Here is a 21,287-nt window from a genome sequence, read left to right on the forward strand (position 1 = left end):
CACTAGATTAATTCGTTATTAGGCTGTGCTCAGCTCTAATTTCATGTGAAACATTCCCAGCAGCATGGATCAAAATTTACATCAGGAGTTGATTTCCCAGCAGTAAAGGCATTTTTCAATGATGAGGCAGTTGTTCATTTCTTAGAGCCATCAAGCTAATTGAGCTGAATGAGAAATTGCATGGATTTTAGTGTGTGTCTTGCAGTTAGTCTTACTGTTTCTAAATTATATGACATGCTTGTAGCCTGAGACAGACACCAGGTAATAAGAAATTAATTTCACTTCTTCCAGTAGTCCAGAAAACCCAGTATAAAGCTAGAAGCAGAGAGTTGCCCAATTCAGATGTAATGGGAAACCGTGGATTTCCATTACAAAAATGAGCCTGCATGAGCCTGCATGAGCCTTAGGCTTCCATGGTCCCCATCAGTGGCTCATTTAGGTAATGTTAGACTCTGGACTTAATATTCTTATCAGGACTGCTCTTTGGACGGTAATGTGTATTACTTTACTGTCTTCAAAATGTGGTAATCCAGCCCTGCTGAGTTTGCCTCTCCTCCTGTTTTGCTGAGTTGCACCTTGGACATCTGCTCCCGAGTCTAGCCCTGAAGCTACCACTGGGCCACTTCCCATCCCCAATTCCTTCTTATCTACAGGGAGGAGATTCAAGGTTTTCCATTTTGAACAAACCACAGTTCCCTATTACATCTGAAGTCAGGGAACTGTGGAACTGTGTGAAGTCAGGAAACTAGCTACTAACTGTAGCTAGTTAATTACCAAACCAGGATATCAAACTATAGTTTGATGCTGGTTTGCTAATCAGACTTGGAAGAAACGACAGTGCCTCGAGTTAACAGACTTAACAAAGAACTATAGTTTGTTCAAAAGTGGCAGACTTGATCTCTGCACCTAGCCATCATGGCAGCATAAGCCTACATGCTTCATATATGTGGCTATAAAGTTTGTGAACAGGACTGCAACTGACACAAAGCACAACAATATGTGCCTGGCCCTGTTGCCAAGCACAGCATTCAGCTTTGACTATATCAATGCATGCACTCTGTGCATTGCTGCAATTCTTAATGGTTGCGGTAGCAGAAAGAAGTCAAATGTGTTATTCTTACAAGTAATGCACCTATTCTGTTATGCATTTCTGGTCATGAAAAAAATGCTCCTTGATCTCTGCAGTAATCAGTTGATGTGTGGACCATGTGGTCTCATTCCTGCTGCCTCTACATGTAGGTCTCCCTATGAGCATTATTAGTATTCTTAATTCCAACCAGCTGTTCTTAAACAAGCCAGCTGTACTATTGAGCTCAATGGATTTTATTTTTATTTTTTTTAGAATGACAAGGATTTGCCATATGGTCTGCCTCTTGATTATGCACACCATAACAATGTATTTCAGAATTGACATGTATGAAACAAGATGATAGTAATGAAACTGCCTGTGTGTCCTTTTCACAACATAATTTTTTTCATCTGTCATTCATAAATCATCAAGGAAAGTTTTCCCAATCAAGCACTTTCCCCATAGGCTTATTTTCCCCCTTTATTCATATTCATTCAGTGTCAAAAATGATCAGCTGTTCTTCATTCTCCCACTACTCAGTAGCACTGTAGGAATTAATTCAGTCAGTCTAGTTCAATGGCACAACAACTGGAAGGACAGGTGGGTTAGGGAAGTATTGCTAAGCACTATATGACACAGTATTCAATTTATACCTGTGAAGAGCATGTAAGGCCTACTCCTAACAGGAAGCAAATTTGGGTTTAAATCCCTAATGCCCATTGTTCATTAAAATTCATTCCTGATTCAATGGAATAATATATCATAGTACAGCATAATCTCTGCCATTTTCAAGGTTTGAAATCTTGTTCGCTCTACTCATGGCAAGAAGCAAGGCAGGCTCTGGTGACTGAGATGAGCCTGAGGCTTCCTTTGAACCCTGGAGCTACAGGAGAGAGGAGATAAACCCCACCCCCTTCAAATCCCCAAACTATGCTTGAAGCTTGTGATATGTTTTGGCTCTGAGGTTGTCAGTGAACAGCCATAAGAAGCCTCCAGCTGCCAGCTGTCCTCAGTGCCTGATGGGCACATTGTAAGAGGCAGAATAAACCAGCCTGCCTTCAATTCCGATTTCCACCTCTGAGCTGTAGAGGGCTCAGAGATACATGGGCATGCCTTTACATCAGGTTGCACCAAGTTCAGAGCACTTGCACAAAGGCACAGCAAGCCTCTTTCTCCCTGCACTGAAGCTCTGACCTACTGGGGGTGGCGCTTGTTTTCTTCCCCCCATCCAGCTCCAACCTTAGAACTAAAGAGAGGGGCAAGTGATGTTCCTCTGACCTCACGCGGCATTTCAGATATGTTACATGGAGTCAAGTCCCTGCCCTTGTGGTGGTAGTGGGCAGCTGAGAACAAATGTTTGGTTTATCCACAAGGCCAGCCCAAGCTGGCTGAGCTCTGTCCATCTCTCTCCCTTCCCCACAAATTATGTGGAGTTTCTCTCCATTGTTCTTTGATGTGGACCTCTCTACTGACCAAAAATTGAGCATGCAAAGTTTCTCAAGGTTCTTCAGAAAATTTCCTCTCTGTACCTAGGAAAACCCTGGGGATTACAAGAAAAAAAACAATAGGCATCTCAGTGCCCCGCATTTAACACTGGAATGTAACCCACAGCCGAATAGTCCAATTGGTTGCTAGCTGCCACCATGCTGAATTCACATCAGTAGGACTCTACCATAGCTGGGCTAAGAGGCCCAAAGCAGGGATGTGGGGCGAGATAGAGTAATTATTCTGAATTTCCTTAGAACCTGTTGACCAAACAATTGGAGAGAGAGAGATACAGACAAATAGAACATGATAGTGCACTTAATTCAAAAAGCAAAACAAGAAAACTGTTCTAACTTCTGGACTTTTCATAACTGCTAACATTGGCAGGCAGCTTCTCTTACATTCTGCAGTTGATCTCCTTTGGGCAGCAGTAGTCGAGCCTGGAATCAACAAGTCTCTCTCCTTCTGTCACGACAGGAACCTAGGAAACTGCCTTAGACAGTGTTAGACCGTTGGTTTATCCAGCTCAGTATGGTCTACAGCCAGAGCTTGGAAAAGTTACTTTTTTTGAACTACAACTCCCATCAGCCCCAGCCAGCATGGCCACTGGATTGGGCTGATGGGAGCTGTAGTTCAAAAAAGTAACTTTTCCAAGCTCTGGTCTACACTGACTGGCAGTGGCTCTCCAGGGTCTCAGGCAGGAATGCCTCCTATACCCTACCAGGAGATGTCTGGGAATGCACCTTGGACCTTCTGCATGTAAAGCAGTTGCTCTACTACCTACTGCAGGCAAAGGATGCTGGAGGATGTTCATGGGTCTGCTCACCTGGATTTGGACCTCTCAGATTTCTGTGAGGGTCAGACTGTGATCCTCTTTCGAATCTGAGCCACAATGAATACTACAAGGACTTCCGAGGGCTGCATTTTTAAAAAAAGCTAGTTTAAACAGACACTAGACACCTGGAGCCAAAGTGGACCTCCTGCCATGTTGGTTGAAAATGGAACTGAAGTGATGACATGTGTCATATCTCAGTGACAGTACAAGAAAAAAAGTGTGGTTGCTAGCATTTAAAAGTGGCAGGGGGAGGGGTAAAATACAGCTCTTGGACCACCTCATTGAATAAACTATGGAAATGGAGTGCCTTCAAGTCTATTCCGACTTATGGCAACCCTAGAAGAGGGTTTTCATGGTAAGCGGTATTCAGAGGTGATTTACCATTGCCTTCCTCTGAGGCTGAGAGGCAGTTTCTGGCCCAAGGTCACCCAGTGAGCTTCATGGCTATGTGGGGATTTGAACCCTGGTCTCCCAGGTCGTAGTCCAGCACCTTAACCCCTATGCCACACTGTCTCTCGAATAAACTATAAGTAACATTTAAAAAAAAGAAGGTTGTGCAGGGGGTTTTTTGTTTTAATTTTACTGTACAAATAGGACTGACTGAAAAACAACCACCACCTTGAATTTGGCATGGATTAAATTTGGACTAATCCATCCATCCCTGCTCTCCGGGCATACAAACAGCATGGACTTTGTAAAAGCCTTGCTAGCTTACACAAGTCTAGCACAGGACTTGGGTAAGCATTTACAGATCTTTACCTTGTGAGATTGATGCAATAGTGTGATCTGTTTCAGGATGTTGGCAGGGGTGAAACAAGGGTCAGCCTTGATTGCCCACTCAGGAAGGAAGGAAGGAAGGAAGGAACATTTGGGTCTGGGTGTTACAAAACATTAAAACCTGTCTAAAAATAATCTAAAATTCCTCATTTTTAACCCTTGGTGTCCCAGCTATTTGTGGCAGAACATAAAATACATTTGTTTCACTTTGGGATATAGACAGGAACTGCTGCTATCACAGTAAGTGATCACACATATTAGATCCATGTTAACTAGATTAGTAGTGTGGCACGATGTGGAGCAATTCCGAGCCAGCCTAAAAAGTTCTATATTAAGCTGTCTAACAAGGACTGCATATTACGGGCAAATCACTTCTGTTTTCCTGCCTGGAAATAGTGGCTATAATGCCAGCATCTTCTATCTAGCCAAGCCAGTGATAGGATTTAGCAGACATCATCATCTAAAAGCTACATAAATATCTACATGTTTCTAGTTCTTGAGAATCCATGCATTCTATAGCGGCAAATGGGTGTGTGCATTTACATACGACCATATTAAACTTCCTTTATCTGGATCAGATCATTGGCCCATCCAGCTCAATACTATCTGTTCTGACTAGGCTCCCATCCACACCATACATTTAAAGCACTCTTAACACCATTTTAAACAGTCATGGCTTCCCAAAAAGTAATCCTTGGAACTGCAGTTTGTTAAAAGTGCTGCTGAATCATAGATCTCCTAGCAAGGCTCAGAACCATTAACAAACTACAGATCCTATAATTCTTTGGGGGAAGCCATGAAGTGGTACAAGAGTGCTTTAAATGTATGGCATGTGTGTGACCTAGTTCTCCAGGGTCTCATGCAAAGGCCTTTCCCATCCCCTGCTCCTTTTGAGTGGGGGTGCCACAGACTGAAGCTGGGACCTTCGGCATGCATTCTGCCACTGAGCTGTGGCCTCTCCCAGCAAAAGACTTGCAGTTTTCTAAGTTAAAAAAATGTGAAGAAGTACCACCCAAAAGACAAAAGAGCCATCCAAGTTTTACTCAATCTTGAAATTTGGGTCACATCCTCACCATACATTTAAAACATTCTTATACCACTTTAACAGCCATGGCTTACCCCAAAGAATCCTGTAAAAAAATGTAGTACATTAAGGGTGCTAGGAATTGTACCTCTGTGAGGGGTAAACTAGAGTTCCCAGGATTCTATGGGGGAAGCCATGACTGTTACAGTGGCATGAATGTGCTTTTCAATGCATGGGGTGGATGTTAATCATATGTTTCTGTTTTTGAGGGTGCTCATGTGTTTTGTGACACGAAATTGGGGCAAATGCATCCATGTGTTTTGTATTGTTTTATATTGTTTTAAATTGTTTTTTAAAAGATGTATCTTAACTTGTATTTGTTTTTAGTTACTGTAAACCGCCCAGAGAGCTTCGGCTGTGGGGCGGTATACAAGTATAATAAATAAATAAATAAATAAATTTCTATTGAAGCACCCAAAAATGCACTTAAAGCCACCTTATTGTGCACATGTCATTATGAATGATACAAAAATAGCAGCTTACACTGGTCCTGAAAAGCTACAGGACTGTTGGCTCTTTACATTGTGAATTTTACCTCAGAGCACTCATAAAAAATAATGTTGTTGACATTTGAAGAAAAAGCAGGTTTCCTGTTTGAACTTTGACAGGTATCGGAAGATGTGAGCAAATCTTGGGTTTGCTTTAAAGGCACTCTGTGGTCATGGGTTTCTCACATTTGTTGTGTGCCAAGCAGCTTTGAATTGCTTGCAGTACTTTGTAAAAAATAAAAACCCACCAAACATACACACACAAAAAAAACCCTCTCAGAGATTCTTATCAAGAAGAGACAGGATCCGTTATGAAATATGTGCAGTTATGAACAGGTTACTGGAGATTAAAACCGTTCTACATCACATGCCTCGCTTGCTGTAAAATGTGGTAGATGTTACTGATATCCCTAACATTGTCTGTTAAAGCCCAGTGGCTGCTACTGCATATATAAAATAGCCCACATTTCTGTTTCACTGTGTTTGGCAGGAAAGGGGTGCTCTTGTGTTTATTTCCATTTAATTTTGCTTGTCTGAATCAAACGTTGACACTTTTGACAACAAAGCTGTCCAGAACTTTCCTTGTGAGATTTAAAACAGCAGCAGCAGCAACAAAAATGTCTCTAACAGCAGTTTTAACATCCATTTACTTTTTTTTCTCTGCTCAAGTCTGAGCCCTGGATGACTTGACCCATGCTGTGGATGGAAGTGAGGGGTCTTACTTTTCTATGAGAACATAGGAAGCTGCCTTATGTTGAGTCAGACCATTGGTCCATCTAGCTGAGTACTGTCTACTCTGCCTGACAGTGGCTGCCTTGGATTTCCGACAGGGGTCTCTCCATGTCCTATGTGGTGCTGCTGGGGATTAACACTGAAGGCTCCTCCAGATGTCCTTTTTATTGCACTTTCATAATAATGATTTGTGCTCACGATGCTATTGGGGCAGTCACACATGATCGCACTTTCAATACTGTTGGCACTTTCAAAAGTTTTGGGGTGGTCATTCTGCTTCATCTCCAGTCAGTGCATGGCCTGTAACTTCCTGCTGGAATCCTATGACTTTCTATACCGCAAATATCTGGCAGGGGGTGGTATTTTTGTCCTGCTTTTGCTGTGCTATCAGCTGGTATAGCACAGTGGGGAGGACAGCCTGGCTGGGAGTCCAGAGTCTATGAGTTCAAATCCCTGCTCGTATCTCCTGGGTGTAAAGGGCCAGCTAAAGATCACCCCCACAGTGAGTGGCTCAGGGGTTACATGCCCTGCCACCTGCGCAGCCGTGGGCAAGCTGCATAGTCCCAAGGAGCCCAGTTGCCCCCCAGCTGGCAGTTGCGGACAAGGAAGGGGCTGGCTTGTGCAGCTGTGGCAAGCTGAGCAGGCCCTAGCCAGCTGGGGAGGACTAGCCTCAGAGGGAGGCAATGGTAAACCCCCTCTGAATACCGCTTACCATGAAAACCCTATTCATAGGGTCGCCATAAATCGGGATCAACTTGAAGGCAGTCCATTTCCATTTTTTCATAGCCCCTCCAGGCAGCAATAATGTGGTAGCATTAGGGAAGCATTGTGGAACAAACTAAAGCAGAATACACCCACCACTAGTGCACTATTATTGTGTCACAAATATGTTGCCCTGAGACATTCTGCAAGCAAAACAGATGCTCTGTCGCTGAGCTCTCTCCCTTCTCTTGCAGTCCCCTGATGCTCAGAGCTCCTTCCCTGAACATCTGCATACATAATGCCATTTTCCTTTCCCTTCCTCAAATCTCTCCCCAGAGAACCCATCATGCTTGGAGCCAATATCAGCTTCTCTCCAAGGATGAAGAGCAAGTTCCAGGGTGAGCTATTAATCTGGACCACTGTACAGCACTGTACTGGGCGGATTAAACCCCCTCCACACATGCCACAGTCCCAATACTGATTGTCCCTAATCTGCCATTTTAGAAAACAACATAATTTGATCTCTTTAGTCTTCTTCATCCCCATTTGAAATGAAGTCTTAGGGCACTTCCAAACATTAATGATTCAGCAGTAGCCAATCACTGCTGTTCTCCTTCAATTTGGAAGTAGAATTGCAACTCTGCTTCCGAATGTCTCAAATCCAAATATCAATTTGTAGTCCCACATTCTTCATCCTCAGAAGTTCTGAGGGAGATTTTCATTGGGTCCAGGGAGATATCTCCCCACCCCCTGCATTTTAGGTGAGAAGGGAACAGAGAAGAAACATATATAAAGAAGGCCATGCTGTAAGGGCTTTGTAATTTAGTAACTTTTTTTTAATTCTGTGCAACAGATTGGCAGTGATTGATCTTTCATTGAAATGCTCTTGTTCTGGCTTTTGTTCAGCTGGTATGTAGTGACTGACTATGACATGACACTTTTATTGTAACTAGTTTTAAAGTGTGATCTTTTCCCCAAAAGCTAATTGTTCTAGCCTTCATTTCAATGCAAGATTAAAATAATATTCAGGGCCATCAAATTCTCCAAGCCTGTGATTGTAAATATAATCTGAAGATATACACATGTTCTGCCAGTTCCAGTGTGTCTCCACGTCTCTCTTCCGAAAATGGGGCACGCTAGTCAAACCCCACCCCTTTTTATTGTTAAACCTGGTAGGAGCAGCTTGAGTGCACTTTTTAAAAAAAAAATTAGCTTCAAAAAAGATTTCACAATTGATCAACAGATCAACCTGTTTCCCCTCCAGGTGTAGCTAATAGCAACGCTTTATTCTGGCTACTAGTGTGTTTACAGCCTAAATGCCATTCTGCATGAAAAATATTAAGATTGGTGATTTTATTACAGTCATTATGGTTTAGAATGAATTTAAACAATTATTCTTCAGTCTACAGGCAAAACTGTTAAAATAGCTCATTAAAATGTGCTGATCCTTTGATGCTCAAGTTATTGATGTGCAACTGTATTTCACATTCAAAGGAGAATACAGGGCTTCACTGTGACATCCATATTGATCGCCTTATCTTTGTTAGAATGTGTTACCCTGTAATAAAGCCAGGTGTGTTCATTCTCTCTGTAGATTTGAATATTAATAGATCATCAGATTAGCTTATAAAGGCCTGATTTACACAGACTCGTTCACACAAGGGTACTACTTTGTGCATGTCACTGGGGCTCAATTATTAAGAGTTGTTTGCGCTTCACAATATGACAGTTATGCTTTGGAAAAGTACTACCCCATTTCAGCTTACATTAGCAATCCTCATTTTTAAGTACTGTCCAGAAAAAAGGTTAATTAGTACTTATGCGTTTAAAAAAACTAAAAATAACTATTTTTAAGCAGTAGCTCTATGCAAAATTCATAAGAAGTAAGGCTCGCTGTGTTCAGTGTTGCCTACTCCTCCCATACAAATGCACCTAGGAGAAAGTCCCATTGAATTCCATAGAACTTACTTCTATAGAAACACACATAGGATTCCTCTTGATTAGAGTATTATTTATGTATAACCTAGGCTGCAATCCTTCATGCACTTATTAGAGAAGAAACCCTATTGACCTCTGTGGGATACACTTTTGAGTAAACGTACTTAGGATGGCACTGCATATGGATGGCAAGTAAGCTGAGGGAAGAATACAGAAGTCATTAGATTACTGAACAAAAATACGATGAGTATAAATTTAAAATAGTAATGAATGCAGTTTGAAGTTACGATGTTTTATAATTTGTGGTAAAGCAAATGAGTCTTTATTCCATCGATGGGGAACCTGTAGCTCTCCAGATGTTGTTGGATTCCAGGTCCCATCAGCCCCAGTCAGCATGGTGGATGATCAGGGAAGATGGAAGTTGTAGTCCAGCAACATCTGGAGGGCCACAGGTTTCCCACCTCTGTTTTGTTCAAATGTGAGGTATTTGAAATTTCTTGTGGTCACAGATACACTACCATTCTCTGCCCTCTCCAGTATCATAATATAGCAGCTCTAGTTTTCCGGATTTCTAACTAGCATTAGTCCATGTCGAGATTCATAGATTCTTGCATGAAATGTTAAGCTGTATGAGAGGTTCTGCCAGTCACCTTTTGGAATGGGAAACTAGTGGATATAGTCCCCCAACCCTTATCCCCACCAACAGGTGATGCACATATGTGGAGAATCAGCCCTAGTCAAGCAGCAGAAGCCACATGTACAGTCCTGTATGCTGATCAGGTATCCACTGTTCAATGGATATTGCATGCACAGCACCTTATTACATATGCATCACCCAATGTGGTGCTGGACCTCAGTCCTTCTGATGAGTCTAGTTTTGTATATTTTGGTGTCATCAATAACATTCATTTGGATAAAGAAGCACGTGAGGGATCAGTAGTACTCTTGATATGTTTAAGTTACATGGATATTGTTAAGTAAATTTCAAACTACAGTGGGAGGTGCATGTCATTTTAATGTTTCTATGTTTAGTTATCTGTTAGCAAACTTAAAGTGGAATATAGATAGGGATCTCAGATATAACTGTACCTGTGGTGAAAGGGTTTGCGGATTTGTAGCTAGATAAAGAAAGAATGGAAACATCTGTCATTTGTAACTTCACTCTACAGCAAGATTGTTCATTACAGATATTGCTTTAAAGATACTAGTAATTTTCCTTTTTTGGAGACAAAGTTTTCAAAATAAAAATCCTGTTAATATATCCAGTTTCTAGGTAATCACACATTAAAAACTATGCACTCTTGTATTCACATTTATTAAACACCCGCACAATAAGAAGTTTTAAGTGGAAGACTGTTTTTAAAAACAATATCAAAGTTTGGGAGCTATATCTCTACTTTTTAGTTTATCAAAAATCTGTAACTGTTCCCCCAATTTTACAAAGATTAAATAACTTATCTGGAATTAAATTTTGGTGAAATTCTGCAAAAGAAGCAAAATATTTTAAAAAGGGAGGTTAATTTTCTCTTCCCTAAAAATTAAAAATTCAGGGATAATAATTACTCTATTTGGACAAGAAGTAAATATGCAGACTTTGAGCTTCTGGCCTTGTTTCAAGGCCTTACTACAGGTTACATACAAACACAAATGACAGCTCAATACAATAGAAATACTAATGTGCACATTTTGTTTTAAACTGGATATATTTCATAAACTCCTGAAAAGAACAACAGAATTATTTTTAAGTTTGGCTATGTACACACTAACTCATTTGAAGCAGAAAAGTGTAGTTTTTCTCAGTCTGGAACAATTAATGTTTGTCTTCAACATGCTGCTTTCAACCTAGATTGATTCTGGATCCTATTGTCCACAAGAGTGGATGCAGTTACAGTACTGCTACATATCTGAAAACCCTCCCCTTGATTAGGTTATCCGCACCTTTTCCTCCCTGCACATGCCCAGGTGAATGAAGAAGGAAGTGGTGAGCTTGGTATATGCTAGAGATGTGCTAGAATTCAGCTCAGTTTAGATTTGGTACTGAATTTTCAATTAATTCACTTATTCTCTAACATTGCGGATCAGATTTTTATGTAGTGATTTTCCACGGCTATTTTCGGAAACTGATTTTTAAAAAAATCCACCTCTAAAGTATTGATATTTAGAATGATAATTGTATTGATATTTTCTTTCAAAATACCAATATTTCCTTTCAAAATATCAATATTTCCTTTAAAAATATATATAATAATATCAATATTTTATGTGAGGGGGAAAAAACAGATTGGTAAAAGCAGTGACTAGCAGACAAAGAACCAACTCAAGTCAATATCATCCTAGGTTGACAGTAAGCTTTCGACCTCCAGATCCCATCCCTAGTATATGCTAGGGATGGGTGAGCATTTCAGTTCAGTTCACATTCCAAGCAGAATTTATCAAATTCGCAATTTCTGAAACAATATGAGGACTGAAACACAGCCATCCTTCGAAAGTCGCATTTATTAGAAATTTGGGGTGCAGTTCGCCAATGCAACAACATTTACAAAAATGTATATATTAGGGGAATTTGTGCATAAAAATGAATACATGAGTGAAAATAACATGCAAAAAGGCATGAAATGATGAGAAACGGCTTGCAAAAATGTGTACCTCTGTTGAAACTGCCTACAAAACTGTGTTTATTTGGAGAAATTCACACTAAAATGGTGGAGAATTTTCATGAGGATTTTTTTTTTAAATCGCAGATTGCTGCAGAAATGTAGAGAACTTAACATTGGAAAAATTAGAAACTGAGAGAACCGAGACAGACAGATCTTTCCATCCCTAGTATATGCCCACCTATAACATTATTGGGAAGTTGTGGATACATGTCCCACTGCTGGGACCACCCCCATTTGTTTTCTTCTATTTTCGAAAGAACACACTGCAGGGTAATGCAGAATGAATCTGCAGTGCAGTTTTATTTTCGCAATGAAACCAGTTTCTCAATAATCGAGTAAAGAAATGCTTTTCGGGGGCAAATAATATACAACAGATCTAGATTGTGTGTGGACCACATAGGAAAAAACAAGTGCTCAGTCTCCACTGAATCAAGAATAAAATGTTTTGGGTAAGCAGCCATTGTGTAAGCAGCCAGTTTTGTGTAAGGCTCTGAAACTCCCTCCCTAGGGAGGTTAGACTGGCTCCCTCCCTGCTGTCCTTCCATCAGCAGGTGAAGACTTGCTTGTTCCGACAGGCTTTTGGGAACTGACTGCAAGGGCTGTTAAATAGGATGCTGTTTTTATTGGTTTGTATTATGTGTTTTTTTTAATTGCTATGTTTTAATTGGTTTTAATTTTATAGTTAATTACATCTTAATTAATGTCTGTATGTTTTATTTATATGTTTTTAACTGTATTTGTTTTGATTTTTGTAAGCTACCTTGAGTCCCAGCACCGGGAAAAAGGCAGGATATAAATGAATAAAATAATAATGATCTCCAAAGGATTAGAATTATTAGCATCCTTAAGAGGAGTACAAGAGTGAAAGAGGTCACTCTAACATAAAAGGACTAATGGGTACTCCCCCCCATTTTCCCCACTACCCCATTTGCTCTTCCTGTTTTCAGACACAATATATTGTCTTATAGAACATGGATTAAAATCCTTGTTCCCTTAATAATGGCCTTTACCACTCCTTCATTCTCCAGTGCTAGTTTGTTAGGAGTCCATCCTCACTGGCAGAGATTGGCTGGGGAGAGGAGGTGCTTAGCTTTTTCCAAGTCAACATTCCATTCAAAATCAACACACACATTGCTTTTCACCCTATGGAATTCTAAGTTTCTATTTTGCAAGATGTTAGGGTAAGGGAAAAGAAGAGCAGGGTCGGCAAAATACCGATTGGACTGATTGGGCCCAATTTGGCCCCCCTCTTGGCGGGGGGCCTGTGCTCATGAGCGATTTGCAGCTTAAAGGCTTAGTGGGGGCCAGGGCCAGCTCCAGGCATGCCGGGGCCCTTGGACACCAGCCTGCCCCGGGGCCAGGTACTCCCCTTCTGTGATTCGTGGCAGAATTGCTACTGTGGATCACAGGGCGGGACATCCCAAGCACGCAGCCACAAAAAACAGCAGATAGAATGGTAGGTGAAGCTGGGGAATGGCAGGCAGCTCTGAAGCTCCTGCCCTGCTATCCGCAGCAGGAATCCTGCCACAGATTGCGGAAGGAGAGTACAGGGGCCCTGCAGGTTCCAAATCGGGCCCCACGTTTGCAAACGCCGGCCTTGAAGAAGAGTTAGTCTAAATGTCTCCTTTCTAAGAAATGCTCACTTCATTCATTGGGGGAAAACAAGTGTTAGGACTCAGTGAAAGTCTTCTGTTACTCTGGACAAGACATCATTGTGGTTGTTGTGTTGACTTACTATGCTGTTGGCTATAACAGTTAATGCTGTGGGATATAGGCTGCCCCTCCCTTCCAGCCCACAATGTAATTGTTTGGGGTGAATGGTACCATAACGTTTAAAAATCCCATCTCAATCAGGCCAATGGCCCACCTAGTCCAATGTCCTGTTCTCACAGTGGTCAACCACAGTGATGCCTTTGGGCCACTTTATGTTTTCTAGATCTGGAGGAAATCCAGATTTTACTTATGAATTGGATTATCTCTACAAACTGGACTTGGTTAGGCAGCCACGAAAGATTCTAGTGGGCCTCACTCTGCGTCTTAGTTTAACCTAAAGATGCAGTAATCAAACCCCAATTGCCTTGAACACTCATCTGTAATTTCCTGAGCTCATGTTAAATCTTACTGGTTCTAGGCAGCATTATCACTGCAGTGTACTGGGAAGAGAAAAGAATGTGATTTTATTACACGGATATTCTTTTAATGTAAATCTAAGGTTGAGATTTACTTTAGTTGTGGCTTATTATAGATCTGTATTGCACTCTTCTTCCAAGTAGTCCAGGGTGGCATACATAGGGCTACTCAATTTTACAATCACACAGCCTGCAAAATATATTAGGCTGAAATATATTGACTGAGCTAAGGTCACCCAAGGAGCTTCCTGTCCTTGTGAAGATTTGAACCCAGATCTCCTCAGTCCAAGACCAACACTTGGCAAGCTATAAGAAAAGTGAAAGTTAATGATTCAAATATGAAGATGTAACACAGTCATCCAGAACCCTTCATATCAAATCTGATGTTGTTTTCAGGGACTGACATAGATTAAGGCTGTAATCAATGCCTGGTTATCTAGGAAGGCCATCAGTAAATTCCAAATGTCAATGAACACAGTTAGTCTTAATTTTGAGTAAACATCCATAGGATTTTGAAATATATATCTGTGAGGCAGGCATTCAATAATGTTTTGGAACTGTTCAGGAAAATCATACATGATTAAAGTTGTGAACACCTTGAGCCTTAGAAGCTAAAAGTGTGAAAGAACACAACATTTTGTTGCTCAAGAGAAATCTGTTACAGAAGGCTTTTTTTTAAAAAAAAAAGATGCTTTTAAGATGTTTTGTTTTAATTTGTTTTTAAATGTTTTTTCTTTTAATATATTTTATTTTATTTGTTTTTAAGATGTTTTAAAGTGCTTTTAGAGTTTTTGTGCTGACTTACTATGACTTACTTCTGGGAGGAAGGCAGGATATAAATTTAATAAATAAAATAAATAACAAATATATTAGTAGCTTCTGTTTTGATAAGCAGGGACATTTCCTAACTTACAATATCCCACTCCACTTCAGTAATGAATTTATTTTCACTGGGGGGGGGGAAGCTGGTTAATTTCTCTCTTTTAAAAATCCGTGTTGGACAAGCTTTTTGGTGAAGTTCATTCTCAAGGCCATCTGTGGGCCTTGATGCACACATAGGGCACCCAATGGTGCCTCAGTGCTCTCAAGAGCATTACATTTCTTATTAATTTTAACATTGACTTTATCCTCACAGTCTGTTAAATGGCTGGTAAACTTTAAAGTGCCTCATGAAAGCACAGCCCTGTGTCAAACCACCGTGGAATTTCACATCCACTTTCCAACACTAACTCTTCTCTAGCTGGAAGTCCAGAAAAGCTAAATTGCTTTTTCGCTTCAGCCAAGCAATTAGTCACTTGACATTTTCTGAAAAGATTTTTGTACAGAGTCTTATACTTCTCTGTCCTTTTGTTGTTTACATTCTAACTGGCATGTTGGATTTAACTTTAAAATTAAATCTGATTATTTGTGTATTTATTTATTTTGGACTTCACAGAAATGAGCAAGACTATTTAGTTGCAGTTTCCTTCCATCTGGCCCACAATTAGTAGTGAAATAATTCTGCAAATGATACATATCAGAAGCAATGTATGGCTATAGTCCTGGCATGTAAATGATGAGAAACTACAGTAATGGTATCAGACAGCAGAATTCCATTGGCAAACGTGCTCATTCATGCAAATAGTGGATGCAGTTCTTGAAGCATATAATAATTAACTATGAGTGGAACACTTCATACTCAATTTTGGCCTTTTTTAGCTCAGCCATTTTTTTAAAAACCCTGTTGTTTTATATCAAGGATTCTGTTCATGTATGAACAATCGGAGCACGTGTTATACCTTACACTGATGCTTGTTAGGCAACTGCACCTAGAAAGCTGGCTGAAATCTAGCTTTCTTGCAGTCATGTCAGATTAGATCCTAGAATTTTGCTGGTAATTACTGAGAAAATACTGAATTCCAAAACATACACACCCCTATGTCTTCACTAGAAGATGTGAAAGGGATTCTGTATGCATTACAGCTACTGTATATTGGGATTCCTGTGTGATCAGAGTTTCCAGTCATAGGGAAGAACCTACATGCACCTTCCATTGAACACATGGAAGTCAGGACTCAGGAGCACCCCTCCATGAATTCAGTCAATGCGTATACTGACTGTATGAAGAAGATTTATATTAGCTGTATCACTCAGATTAGGTGGAGGACTAACCTTGTAAATGCTATGTTCAGGCAGTGACTGATTTTTTTAAACACAGGTGATAAGCCTGCAAACCTTGCCACCTAGTCCCAGATCAGTAGGGTAGAATACAATTACCAAGATATAAAGGCAATGCACTGTTCACATGTTCCAAAGAATATGCTCTGTCAGTCAAGTCACAGGACTGAATGCTTATGAGACTTGACACAGTGTCCTATTCGTTATCTAATGTTCTGCTATTGTTGTGGCTGTATTGATGCACTCCTTTATGCAGTCTAGTCCGTGATGGAGTTACATAGCATACACAGCTGTTGTATGTGCTGTTGTACTGTGCATAATGTGCTTGCACATGCTATGCATACAGTTGTAGTGCTTTTTCCCCATGGCTGCACATTATCTATAATGTTTTGTTTCTATCTGTCCAGTATGTGTTTTGTGCTGTAGAGTGCATCTGTATGAGAGCCAGCATGGTGTAGTGCTTAGAGTGTTGGACTAGGACCTGGGAGACTAGGGTTCAAATACCCACTCAGCCATGAAGCTTGCTGGATAATCTTGGGCTATTCATAATCTCTCAGCCTAACCAACCTCACAGAGTTGTTGTGAATATAAAATGGAGAGGGAGGAGAGCCATGTATGCCACCAACCTCACAGGGGTGTTGTGAAGATGAAATGGAGAGGGAGGAGAGCCATGTATGCCACCTTGAGCTCTTTGGAGGATAGGTGGGGTGTAAATGTGATGATGTGTGCATGGAGTATCCTATGTGTGTGCTATGATTACACTCTCTGTCTGAACACTGCAAAATGTTTTCTGCAGTGTGCCTGCAAGGAACTGTATTCTCTGTCCTGTTATCTTTGCTATACAAGTAGTAAACTATGTGTAAAATCAGTTGAAATATTGAACACTAGGAATAATTTGGTTGTACTTTCACCTTTGCTTTCATAAAGGATGTTCACACGTTACATTCAACAAGTATACAATCTGTATATTTGTGTACACAAATACTTGAGCTGTACAAATGAACAAAAGTACTCTTTCACAATAACATTTGTACATATGTAGAGACAGCTTGTACCTGTGTTCTGTGAAGTATGTGACCAATCCTACTGTTTGCAATCTAAATATTTGTTAAAAGATTTCTATTACATTTTATGCCCCAAAATATATATGCTGCAATTGGGTTTTGTCAACTGTAGTTAATAAATCCAGTGGGAACACTCTTTTTCCTTAACAGTTCTATCATGAATAATCATCTGTCAGTACATTACGCTCAATTTCCTTTATATTTTTAAAGCATCTGTTAGCATTTGTAGTTATATTCAGTCTGCAAAACATTTGAAATGCACCACTATGCTTGTCTATTTTCAGCAATGAAATGCTCAGTGGTCACTGTCTTTTATTGCTTGTACTTAGTGGTTTACAAGTTGTTTTATCTTCTGTGCATTAGCATAAGTAGTGTGCTATAAAAAGCCTCCTAAATATATATTTCAGCGAGGCTGCTGGCCCATTGCAGAACAGAACCTCTGAGTTACAGTCAACCGTCAAATACTGGGCAATGCATTTCTGGGCCAAAACTCCACACAAGGTACCCTAAATACATTTTCTGGTATAGTACTGACAGTCACCAAAAAAAACCATGTACAATATACCATTTATCTTTACAAATATATTTAGATATGCATAGCAGCAGAGTCCTCCAGTAGGTAGCAGAATGCTGGAAAATCTCAGCCTTGAATTAGATCGCCTTGCCCTTAAGCAAATTATTGTGGGCTGGTTCACACACTTGTCCCACTATGGGTCCAGTACACATGAAGGAAGAATGGGACTACATATCCCATCCCCTTTGCTTGTTCATATGAGGTCATGAGTGATGTGAGAACTATATCTATAGGCACATGTATGTACAAAGAGACATCAGAACATTAGCTCTAGGATGCACACCTTAACCTGGTGAGGGGGTTTGAGAGTGTTGAAGAACCTGAGAGCAATGCCATCAGGAGTCTAGACCAAGAGGCTAGACTCCTAGCAGGGGCACCCAAGGTGGAATGGTCAAAGCTGAGACACCAGATTAAGAGGCATCCAAACTCAGAGGAAGGCAATGGTAAACCACCTCTGAATACCTTTTACCACGAAAACCCTATGAACAGAGTATCCAAAATGCAACACAAGATAGTGCTGGAAGATGAAACCCCCAGGTCAAAGGCACTCACCAAGCTACTGGGGAAGAACAAAGGACAAGTACGAGTAGAGCTGTGACTAATGACACAGCTGGGTCAAAGCAGAAAGGAAGCCCAGAGGTTGATGCACACAGACAGTGGTGTCACTAGGGTTAGTGTCACCCGGTGCGGTAACTCATGGTGTCACCCCCATGGACCTCCTCCCGTACCAGACCATATAGAATCCTTAGTAATGTTTTTTGTACTAATGTTACTAGTAAATCGTAATTCCCATATATCACTGAATGTAATGGCAACAGTAGTGACATAAACTAGCAAAATTAAAATTACACCTTTAAATTACAATATCATACGCACAGCCTAAATGTATTTACATTTATACAGTTTCATGTGGTTAAAGTGAAAATTTGGTAAGAAAACAATAGAATTCGAAGTAAAAACATTTAAGAACTACATCAAAATTACACCATTCATCCACCTAGCTCAGCAATGCCTACTCTGACTGGCAGCAGCTCCCTGGGATTTCAGACAGGGGACATTCCCAGTCCAGCCTGGAGATGTGGGGGTTGAAGCTGGGACCTTTTGATACTGTCGACCACAGTATCCTTCTGCTTCGCCTGGAGGGATTGGGAATTGGAGGCACTGTATTACAGTGGTTCCATTCCTTTCTCTCTGACAGGTACCAACAGGTAGCGTTGGGGGAGGAGGTATCAGACCCTTGGCCTCTCAATTGTGGTGTGCCACAGGGCTCTATCCTCTCTCCCATGCTATTTAACATCTATATGAAGCCGCTGGGAGCAATCATCAGGAGATTTGGGCTGCAGTGTCATCAATATGCGGATGACACTCAGCTCTATCTCTCGTTTAAATCTTCACCAGAGTTGGCTGTGGAGACCTTGTCCAACTGCCTGGAATCCGTGAGTGGATGGATGGGAAGGAACAAGCTGAAGTTGAACCCTGATAAAACCGAGGTACTACTTGTGGGGGACAAGAGAAGGTTGGGTGATATTGACCTGAAGTTCAGTGGGGTGAGTTTACCCCTAAAGGACCAGGTCTGCAGCCTTGGGGTTGTGCTTGATTCCAGGCTGTCCATGGAGGCTCAGATTTCGGCAGTGAGCCGGGCAGTCTGGTACCAACTACACCTCATACGAAGGCTGCAACCCTACCTTCCTGTTCATCAGCTCCCACTGGTGGTACACGCCCTGATCACCTCTCGTTTGGACTACTGTAATGCGCTCTACGTGGGGTTACCCTTGAAAACGGTCCGGAAATTACAACTGATACAAAATGCGGCGGCTCGACTACTTACGAATAGTCGCCGCCGAGATCACATCACACCAGTGTTGTTCGACCTACACTGGCTTCCAGTTGTTTTCCGAGCCCAATTCAAGGTGTTGGTATTGACCTTTAAATTCCTATACGGTTTCGGCCCAGTTTATCTCACCAATTATGCCGCCCGACAAGATCGGCCACACAGGGCCTTCTCTCAATCCCGCCAACAAAAACAGCCAGATTGGCGGGTACAAGAGAGAGGGCATTCTCAGTGGCGGCCCCCACTCTTTGGAACTCCCTCCCACAAGATCTCCAGCATGCCTCTTCCCTAAATGTATTTCGGAAAGCCTTAAAGACCTGGCTTTTTCAGCAGGCCTTCGGGGTATCCAGGGAGGGTTAATTGATATAATTGTAATGCCTCCTACCCAGTTTTAATATTGTTGTTGTAGATCTATTGTTTTTATTGTATTACTGTATTTTATTAATTGTATTTTAATAATTTTGTAAGTCGCCTAGAGTGGCCATCGGCCAGATAGGCGACGAAGAAATTAAATTTATTATTATTATTATTATTACGCCAAACAGAGGCTCTACTACAGACCTTCAGCCACTCCCCCTTGTGTCTTTCTCCCATTCAGAATTCTGCTCCCACCAGCAGCCTTGGTGGGGGTGTTCTCAGCAGTGTGGGAGCAGCTGTGATGGCCCACTTGAAAGGTCAGTTTCATACTGCCCATGTAGATGTTTTAGTTTAAATGCTGGGGGGAGCTTGTGGCCAACCAGATGTTGCTGGACTCCAATTCCCACTAACACAGCCTTTCCCAACCAGTGTGCCTCCAGATGTTGTTGGACCATCTTTCCTGACCATTGGCAGTGCTGGCTGAAGCTGATGGAAGTTGTGGTCCAACAACATCTGGAGGCACACTGGTTGGGAAAGGCTGCAACTAACCACAACCGGCATAGCCAGTAGTCAGGAATGATGGGAGTTGGAGTCCAGCAATACCTGGAGGCCACAGGTTCTCTATTTATGGGTTAAATGTCTTAAAGAAGCTCCTCTCTATGCCCGCAATTGGTGGTCACTTAGCAAACCGAAACTGCATTAAGAGATTCCCCCTCCCTAGGTAACAATAGTTGGGGGACCACTATCCTGGGGTAGGAGGTACTAGGGGAAAATGTGTGTATGGAGAGGAGAGGAGAGAAGGCACCAGGAGACCAAACTGTGCACTCCAGAGACTCTTATAGCTGAGATTACAATTGTGCTTTAGGGCACCGGGGATGTTGGGTGGTAGGTCTCGTGTATACCCCCGGAGGGCAGGCGTGTATTAGTTGAGCGAATCAATCAGCCGGAGTGGGTTGCGCCCCTGGGTCAAGCTGCTTCGGCCACTATCCTCCCTCCCTTCTCTGCCCGCTTGCAGCAGGTGCCCGGAGTCCTCCGACTCTGTTGCAAAGCGCGCCCGTTGTCTGGAATCATAGCTCCTCTCTGCATCCCCCCCCATAGCTGCCCCCGCATCCCAGCACAACAGGCAAAGAGAAGCAGACAAAAGGGACCATGTGCCTTTAAGGCATCCTGCTTGGCGATCCCAGTCAGGAGCGCAGGGAGCGGGGCGAGCCTTGTGGATCCGGGCTAGAGGGCGTTTACTCTGGACAACGCAGGGAGGAGGGGACGGGCCCAGAGCGAGCAGGCAGGAATGGAGAGGAGGCGAAGACGGGGGGGGGGACACGCTGTAAACATACAGCAAAGGGTTGGAGAAGGATCTGCTTGGCAGAGAGAGAGAGAGAGAGAGCTCGTTGCTTGCTACCCCCTCCCC

The sequence above is a fragment of the Rhineura floridana genome, chromosome 3 (assembly GCF_030035675.1).
Source record: "Rhineura floridana isolate rRhiFlo1 chromosome 3, rRhiFlo1.hap2, whole genome shotgun sequence".
In the NCBI taxonomy this organism is placed as follows: domain Eukaryota; kingdom Metazoa; phylum Chordata; class Lepidosauria; order Squamata; family Rhineuridae; genus Rhineura; species Rhineura floridana.